Source organism: Neofelis nebulosa, chromosome 8, assembly GCF_028018385.1.
Source record: "Neofelis nebulosa isolate mNeoNeb1 chromosome 8, mNeoNeb1.pri, whole genome shotgun sequence".
Lineage (NCBI taxonomy): Eukaryota > Metazoa > Chordata > Mammalia > Carnivora > Felidae > Neofelis > Neofelis nebulosa.
The window spans coordinates 18,006,222-18,015,969 of NC_080789.1; the positions used below are offsets into that span (position 1 = coordinate 18,006,222).

A 9,748-nucleotide genomic window follows, 5' to 3' on the forward strand; every position below is an offset into this window, starting at 1 on the left:
ATAAAATAAACAACTTTCCCTCCTAGATATCAACAATAATACCAAATTCATGTAACAGTTGCTTTTCTGTCATCCCTTTCTCCTGTCTCTGTCCCCACTCACTAGGACTTTACTCCAGCTATCACCTTTTTAAAGTTTCTTTCTCTTTATGTATTTATTTGATTTTATTCTTTAGAGACAGAGAGAGAGAACAGGGGAGAGGGATAGAGGGAGAGGTGAGGCATCTCTCTGGGACCTCTTTTATAAGGGCACTGAAGCCATTCATAAGGGCTTCACCCTCATGACCTAATCACCTCCCAATACCATCACATTGAGCAGTAGGTTTTAACATGTGAGTTTAGGGGAGGTACACAGACATTCAGTGTTATGGCATCCAGCAAGAGGGGACTGGTTACGTAAATTATGATACATCCATAAAATGCAATGCTAAGACCCCATAACAAGAATGAGCAAGCTCTAATGTACTGATATGCACGTTCTCCAAAATAGTCTTTAAATACAATAAAGCCAGAGCACAGCACATAGCCGTGTGCATGGCATACTACCATTTCATTAAAAAAAAAAAAAAAAAGGAAAGGAAAGAGGAGAAGAATCTATACATGTACATGCTCATGAGTACAGATAATATCTCTGTAAGAATTTACAAATTAGTAACAGCAGTCACCTCTGTTAAAGGATTAGGAAACTTGAGACAGATGGGAGTAAATTTTGCTGCATGTGGCTTTTGGTACCTTTTGAATTTTGGACCACATGATTGCAAAGAATATTAATAATGAGGAAGAAACCTAAAAAAAAAAAAAGTTGTAGCGAGAGTAAAGTCCTGGTGAGTAGGGACAGAGATAGGAGGAAGGGAAGACAGGGAAGACAAAAAATAATACCATGAATTTGGCATTATTGTTGACACTGAGGGGAAAAGTTGGACCTACAAAGAAGGGAGAGGATGGTCTAGGTGTGTGGGGCTGAAGAAGTGTGCAAATTCACCTGACACGCCGGCCGGCCATTACCATCCCAGCCGGGCTCATATTAGTGATGTGTTTGAAAGGGCAGGTGGGTGTGGCCTGGAGTCAGAGAGAAACAGTCAGCCCTCAGGATTCAAGGTGCCGTGGTTGACATGGAACTTTCCTACAGGGCTTCAGGTTATGGGAGACATTGTGGTAACTAGTCTTTGTGGACCAGGTGGCGGAGGAAGGTTTATTTCGCAAAGATGTACGTGAAAGGTTGGAGTCAGAAGGGAAGGAAACCACGTCAGGGAAAGAAGAAAAAGAAGAAAAATTAAAATGATAGAAAACCTAGTTTGGACCAGCCACTGTCCCAGCAGTATGTGTGGACTTGTGGACTTTGCCAACATCCAGGCCTCCTGTCTTCTGGTAACAGCAGAAACGGGATGGCTGGATCTATTCAGAATTTTTTGAGAGCCCCCAGACTGTCTCCCCAAGTGGCCACACTATTTTGCGTTCCCACCAACAGTGCACCAGGGCTGTGATTTCTCCACATCCTCGCCAGCATTGTTATTTTCTGTTTTCTTCAGACTCGGTTTTATTATATTTTCTTAAAACTCACTGGATGCAGCATAGAGAATGGATCCGAGGGGCTCCAGGGTTAACTCCTGTGGGCCTGGATGAGTTGCTAAAGTGAGAGATGTGCCTGCGCAGCACTGGCCTCTGTTCAAGACATAATAATGTTCTGATAGCGTTGCTTTGTAACCACGGAGCCAAGGCAAGTTTCAGGGAAGCTTGTCACTGCCAGCCTGTCAGTGTTGTTCATTGTCACCTGTGAGACTAGTGATGTGTACCTGGTCTCAGTGAAACCCCCTTGGGCTCTGCCTTCGGGATCGTTACAGAGCAGGAATCTCCCATGTGACCAGCAGGGTATAAGCAGCCCAGCCTGCACGCCAGTTTGGACACTGATCCTAAGATGTTGAGGGCGCGTGTCGGTGGTTCCTGATCTGAAAGAGAAAGTATACCCACTCCGCCCTGTAACAAAAGGACAATGGCGCCCACTTCTGGCCTCCCCAGACCCTTTGTTGTGATGCAGACTTCGGCTACTCCCTGTGCATGACCTCACTTTAACGCTATTACCATATTTTAGCCTTTTCCTGCAACGTTGTCTTGGGGATCCTAATAGGGCTTCCTTAGGGCTCACCCCCTGTCTAACTGCTCCCCCGACTACAAAGGGGAATGACTGGTTCTATAGTTTCCCAGTGCCTGGCACAAAATACACCTGTATCCTGAATATTTGCTGAATAGTCCAGGTTAGGAGAGGTAAGGAGTGCGGAGTGGGGACAGGAGTCCTACAATCTAGAGCCTTCTGCCCCCCACCGGGTCACACAGATCACTCGGCAGTGCCTCGCCTGTAGTAGCTGCTCAGTAAACATTTCTCAAATGAGTAAGTGAACGTACAAAGAAATCAATGTTCCGTTTACCTGGGCTCGGCAACGACATCAAAGGTGCTACAGAGCAAAAGAAAGGAAGGCCAGTGAGGAAGCTGCATGGGGCTTGTCTTTCTCCAGGCCTTCTGGACACGTCTCTCTCATGACTGCTTCTCTCAACCTTTTTAGACAAGATGGCTGAGCTTATTAACTTGTCCTGAAGTTGGTTCTCAGTGAGAGGTCCCAACTGACTTTATTCTGACATTTTACCCACATTTCACCCATGCGCCTCAACAGCGCTGTACGGGTTCGCTGGCCTGTTTTGAATGGCCAATAATGGTTTAAAAGCCGATTTTTTTTTTCCTGCCAGTTTTTTCTTGTCAATCTTGCCTTTTTACCAGTTTCCTTTTCCCAAAATTGCCCATAATTTTTCTCTGCCCTAAAAACCTCTAAATAGAGACTTTCTCCACTTTAAGAAAAATGTCTTTTGAAGTCCTATATATATAAAGAGATCTTAAAGTGCCATCATTTCTTGGGCTTCTCTCCTTTTATCTTCCTTAAGTACCAACTGGCTCCCCACAATGTGTGAAGTTTTTCTCAAGCTCCGTTTTATTTCTATTCGGTAGCCACAAAACTCCTTTTGTGCTTGAGATGGGCTTCGGCGGAAAGATCTAGGAGTAAGTGTTCATTTTTAGATTTTTCCGAGAATAAATCAAAATGACCTCAATGTTTCACTGAAATTATTGGGGGGAGGGGAGAGTGGAATTGCCCCTGGCTTTGGTACTTGGAAGATGAGCACCCAGTTTCTTAATCCAGCCCTTTTAAAACAGCTATACAGATAGCGTTTGTAACCATAATAATAATTAAGGTGTTAGTAACACAAAAGAGAAATAAACCAAAGAGCTTATCTTGGGCAAAGGAATGCACTTTGGTATTTATATCTGGAAACGGGTTTGCCCGAATTCTGGCAACTTCCTTGCTACATATCCAGACAAGAAGGAAGCGGCTCTGTGAGACACTGACTCAAGAAGGGCTAGAGAGATACATGGTTTCCTCACCCAAAGATTCTGCCTCAGTCATGTTTCCTACCCCATGCCATGAGGCCAGGGCCTTCCTTTTCACGTCTCATCCACACCTCCTCTGAGTAAACCTGAGATAATAGTGAAGCATTTTTTTGTTTTAAAGGTATAGTAGTTGGGGACTCCTTCAGATGCAGCTGGCAGAAACTCCAAACCAGCTAGATTAAATAAGAGACAATTTATTGGTTTAAGGAAAGGAATGTCAGCTTCAGGCAAAGCTTGATACAGGAGCTCAAATGATGTCATCAGGACTCCTGATCTCTTAAATTTTTTTTTAATGTTTATTTTTGAGAGAGACAGAGAGTGTGAGCAGGGGAGGGGCAGAGAGAAAGGGAGACAGAATCCAAAACAGGCTCCAGGCTCTGAGCTGTCAGCACAGAGCCCGACACGGGGCTCGAACCCACAAACCGCGAGATCATGATCTAAGCCGAAGTTGGACGCTTAACCAACTGAGCCACCCAGGAGCCCCAGGATTCCTGATCTCTTAAACAGGCTTTCTCTACTGGAGATCATAATGATCAATGGAAGCACATACCAGCTTAGCATCCTCAGAGGAAGGAGAGGATGTTTCTTTGGCAAAAAAAGTCTTAAGGAAGATTTTGAATGGTATCATTTGGGTCATGAGCCCAATTCTCCCATGCATGAGGTCCAAGGACGTGGCTATGACCCAAGCCACTCAAACCAGACAGGGCAGCTTTTCCCATAGGGAAGAAGAGGGAAGAGACGTCAGGCAGGAAAACGCACCAGATCATTCTCACAAAAGGCCTTTCAGAGTAACTTAGTGGAATAGCGGGCAGGAGGAAGTAAGTCGGGGATGGGGTGCTAGCTATGGGACAATTTCTTTCTCTTCCAATTTTTTCCTTTCCTCCTCCTTTCCTTCGTGTCTTCCAACAATGCGCCTTCCTCACTGAAAAACAGCAGGAGCAGCAGCTGCGACCGCAGACTTAAGACACATTAAAATGAAGATTTTAATAGAGATAGGAACAACAGAGACTGAGCAGGCTTCCCGAGAACGAGTCAGGAGGGAGACTGTGGGCTGCCGCAGGGGAGACAAGGCAGGCCAGGCAAAGAAGATGGCCCGCATCACGTCACGGCTTTGCAGCTGGGGAGTCACATTCATTCAATAGTGTGGCTGGGCAGAGGCTGCATGGTGGGAAAGGGGGGCCTATGGGAGAGGAGCTAGGAGAAGGACCCCAGGGCAGATTGGAAGGCTTATTGAACCTCATGCCGAAATGTTTGCACTTGATCTTATCTCTAGGTTCGAGAGAGCAGGGGAGGTCTTTAACCCTAGAATTCGTTTTTCAAATATTTTGATGATGACATGTCTGGCAGCTGAGGGGGAGGTGAGGCAGGATTGGGCAAGACTGTTGCCAAGGAACCCAATTAGGAATCTAGGGTGGGAATCCGGGCAAGAAGTGACAAAGACCCCGAAAGGCAGCGGCAGAAGGAAGGGTGGGGGTCCAGAGGCAGAGCTCAGGTAGAATCCATGGGATTTGGTTCTGCTACAGTTCGGGGAAGGATTGATTTACAGAAGAGGAATGTGGAGACAAGAGTTGGAAGCAAGGAACTACTGCCCTCCCCTGGCAAATTATTGACAGAATAAATCATCCATAAGAGACAAAGTCCATTGTATTCTCAGAACAGAAGCTGCCTGTCACCAGGAAACAACATCAGGAGGTACTTGTTGTGTAAGTGTAGCTTTTCATTTCATTCACTTCTCTGCAAATATTTATCAGGCTCCTGTTACGTGCCAGCTCCAGTGCTGCATGCTGGGTATAAGCTGGGGAATGAAACACACATGGGTCCTGTCATCATGGAGCTTTCTATATACCCTCCAGGGGGAGAAGGACAACAAACAAATGAGTGTAGAATTAAAATTTACCAACTGTGTATGGAGGCAATCGATTCCGGGTCCAATGAGAAGAAATGAAGAGATAGGGAGCAGGAGACCTCCCAGAATAGGGGTCAAGATGAAGTTGGGTTCTGGGTGGGACCATTCACATCTCCTTCATCTGGGGTGGACATTTCTGAAATAACAAAAATATTGATACATGGATAAACCTCATTTTGAGTTCACATATCTCTCTCCCCACGTATCTTGTGGTTTCAAATACACTCTGAGTAACAATACTTGTTTTGCCTTCAAGGGTTTATGACTATAACTCACTTGGTTGTATTTAATTTTTACTTTTATTTCTATTTTTATTTTTAAGTAGGCACCACACCCAACCTGGGACTTGAACTCATGACCCTGATATCAAGACTCGCATACTCTACCAACTGAGTCAGCCAGGAGCCCCTCACTTGTTATTTTGAAATTTACAATATAATTCTTCATATATGGTGATTGAGTTACCCGATGTGCCTGTGGTAACAACAGTGGCTCCCACTGGGTGAGGCTTTCCTCTTTCCAACCTCTCGTGTAGACCCCTCCCACACTGATGTTGTGGCCATGTGACTTGCTTTGACCAATGGGACATTAGGAGACATGGGGTGGTGCTGCAGCATTGGGCTTGCCCTCTCTCGCTGCGGGAGAACGACAACAAGTGAAGACGCCTGAGCTGTTTTACTGGAAATGAAGGAGCAGAGATGAGGATTCGGGCATGGCGTCCTAGATCCATCGACTCAGCCAGCCTAGAAACTATCACCACAGGAGGGACCCCAGATGAAACCAGCAAAAAAGCTCCCTAGCTCAGAATACCTAACTAGCTGAATGCAGTCCGAAGGACCAACACTGAGTAAATTAAGGGATTGCTGTTTTCAGCCACTACATTTTAGGGTAGTTCTTTTTATGCAGCAATAGATAACTGATAGGGTGTAATCTTCAAACAGCTTAATTATTTTTGTTTTATAAACAAGGAAACTTAAAAGCAGCAAAGAGAAATGACTGTCCTAAGGTCTCACAACAATTTGGGGGTAGACCTAAATTCTTGACATCACGTCTTAGACTCTAAGGACCAGTTCTTCTCTGCAACTTCCAATATCTCTTAGAAAATACCCAAACCTTAATCTACTACTTAACGACGGCTCGCCAACTTTCTAGTTTTCTTAGCAGGCAACTCAAAGTGTTATTAGGATAGTGGACTTCGATTCAATTTTAAATGATTAAGAACCAAGATTAGATATAAGTGTAGGAATAAATAGAACTGAACTCATCATCTTCAAAATAGCCACACAACCTCATAACCAAACCTCATAACTTCTTGGGAAATATATTATTTTATCAGTTCCAGACAACACACTAGTTGAGAGGAAACAGAAGAACATTTTACTCAACTTGTTAAAAAGAAATCATTGTGACTTTCTTTAATGTGCTTATAGAAGGAGTGCATTATTCTAGTTCTTTGAAATATTAAAATAACAAACCTGAGGTGGTGTAATCTAACACATATGTTTCTAAGTCTTTACAGATAGGAAATCATTTGTTTCCCAGGACATAAAAGAAACCCATTTCTCTTAAATGTTTTCTGCCCTTTTTTTTTTTCCAGCTTGGAAACTACTTTCAACTTTTTAATAATAAAGACTTGAAGATGTTAAATTATTTGCCCAAAATTACACATTACAAATCAGAGAGACGGAATCAAATATTTTTCTTTCTGATGCCAAGGCTCATTCTCTCACTGCCCTAAGTAAAATAACTATTATTATACAAGTAACACAAGCTCATAAAAACCCAAACTACGAGAGAAATATACAGACTAAAAGGTCCCCCTCTCAGCGTAGGAAGCCCTGTTGGTTACTTACCTGACTTTGATTCCCCACTTCCTTCTTCCTAAGAGCACCTGGATTTTTTCCCAGTTTCTTATCCTCCCCCTAAGAACCAAATGATTCCAGGGAGGTGGGCGCTAGCTGAGTTGGACGTGTGGTTCTGATTTGTCTATTTTTAATTTCTTCAATGTTTATTTATTTTGAGAAAGAGAGACAGAACATGAGCAGGGGAGAGACAGAGAGAGAGAGAGAGACAAAGACAGACAGAATCCGAAGCAGGCTCCAGGCTCCGAGCTGTCAGCACAGAGCCCAGCACCAGACTCGAACCCACGGACTGTGAAATCGAGACCGGAGCCGAAGTTGGATGCTAAACCAACTGGGCCACCCGGGAGCCCCCTGATTGGTCTATTTTTAAGTCAATTATAGTGGTCTTGGTAGGGACAAGGACATGTGACACATGTAACACATAGGGGGCGTCAGCTGCCCGTTTGTTCTTCAAAAGACAGAAAGCTTGTGACTGTCCCGAGGATGTCCTCTCAGATCGGCAGCCGCAGGAGCCCGAACCGAATGATGGCCACTGCACCGCCTGGGCATTGGAACCAAGTTTCCCAGCGGCTGCGTCCAGCCGTGCTGGAGTGTGGCCAGGATCCCAAGACAGGCTTGTGGCCGGGTGACCTGGGACTCCTCTGGCAGGAGACTCTGGCCTCCTCTGCTGCCGATGTGAAGTTTGAATGTTTCTCCTGAAACTGACTGCACCCATCTCCCAAGAGGCGCGCTGCCTGAGAACAAAGCGTACTCACTGACGATGGCAAAGCAGAAAGATGGAAAGAACCTGGGTCCCCAGTGATGTCCTGAGCTGCTGAGTTAATGAACCCCAGAGTCCCTCTCCCCACGGACTTCTCGTTTTACAAGATAATACGTTTCCTTATTGTGTGAGCCACTGAGTTGGGGTTTTCTTTACTTGCGGCAGAAAGCGTTGCTACTGATACCCTCCGAACCCACTTCCCAGAAAGAACTTCTGAGACCAGTTTACTCTGAACGTTTCCAATACATTTACCAACATACATCTCATTTTGCAACTTGATTTATTTTGTAGTCATCAATATACACTACGTACATCCTTCCACATCAGTACATAGAGATCTTCCTTCATGTTTTTCATGGCCACATAGAATTCTATATAGGGATGTGCCCTAATCACTGTGCTTCTATCCTTGACCACTTATCTTGTACCCTTTTTCTGCATCAAAAGACAGGAGGAGAGACCCACTGGCAGAGCCTTCCCTAGAGGTCAAATTACTGTGTTCTTCCTCTTTCCATCGCAAGTGGGGCCACGTTGAAGGCAAGGGAAATATACTTTTAAATGAACACCAAAGGCAGTCTGAGCACATAAACCAGCCTTAAGAACAAAAGAAGGCAGATGTTTTGTAGAAGCAAGATCTCCCAGCAAGGCCTGGTCGCAAAGAGGCAACCTGAGACTATGTGAGGAGCAGGGATATTCCAGACTATTCCAGCCACGGGAGCCGCCTCCTACCCTCTCCTCTTTTCTTCATTGATGCTCCACTCCGACGACCTAGCCTCCTCTGGTGTGCCAGGTTCTAGGGGCCCCGGGGGAGGTGGGGCGTGAGGTGGCTTAGCGGGACGAAGCGTCCAGCAGGAAGAGGTCAGGAGGCACAGCGACCTGCTCGGCCTCCAGCTCGGCCTCCCGCCCCCCACCACCCGCGGGGCCCCGCCTCCAACACGTTCAGGCCCCCCCCGGCCCCGCCCCCTCCCCCCAGCCCCGCCCCCTGCTCCCTTCCTGGAACACCGACCTCTAGATGAGATAGTCCGCGCCCTCATCACTCTATATGGGGTTGTTTTGAGTCTGTAAACAAGCAAACAAACCAAAACCAACAACAACCCTCCCCCCCCACCCGCAAACAAAGCAGAACAAAACTGCCAGGAAGTATTCATTCTAACCTGCGGCTATTTATTGTTAGAGCGAAACAGCCAATGTGGTTCACCTAAGGTGAGCCTCCACCTTACCTTCCGAGAGATGGAGGGGTCCTCAAATCCTAAACCCATCACAAAAGTCGGATGCTGAAGACCCAGCTCTGCACCCTGATCCTCACAGGAGCTGCTTCTGGGAAGAACTGCACTTGCTCCCCGTTCCGGGATGCGTCCCACGTTCAGCCAGCTGATTTCAATCGCTCTATCGACCTCAAACTGGCCCGGCTTAGAGACGGATTTTGTCTGGGTGGGAAGATCAAAAGCGGCTGGCTTGACTTTTTCTGAGCTGTTGGAGGCCTGCCTACCTATCATGGCAAAATTAAAATAGCACCCAGCCACATCACACGTTAAATACACTTTTAGGGTTTTGCTGTAAATGTTACTCGATCAAAATGGAGAACAGTGAGTATATTATGCTAATGTTTACATAAAACGAGGGAAATACAAATTTATATGTATGTTTACTTATTTGGAAGAGAAAAGGATAATGGAAGAACACACCATTAAAAAGAACAGTCATCTGTAGAAGGGAAGAAACTAATTAGAACAGAAATAAAATCTAGACTTCTTCGAGTATACCTTGTTTTGTAGATTCAAGGAATCA

General features: G+C 45.4%; 1 long non-coding RNA gene across 2 annotated transcripts; it reads right to left on the minus strand.

The window, feature by feature from the left end:
* Positions 1-631: 631 nt before the first annotated feature.
* LOC131518984 (uncharacterized) lies at positions 632-9,371 on the minus strand. Of its 2 annotated transcripts, none has more exons than XR_009265396.1 (3): positions 9,181-9,370; positions 5,330-5,474; positions 632-2,449 (listed from the first exon to the last, which is right to left on the minus strand). It is a non-coding gene; the product is annotated as an uncharacterized LOC131518984 (long non-coding RNA). The 2 variants fall into 2 exon arrangements; XR_009265397.1 differs by lacking the exon at positions 632-2,449 and adding an exon at positions 3,639-5,227 and having other exon boundaries at positions 9,181-9,371.
* Positions 9,372-9,748: the final 377 nt, after the last annotated feature.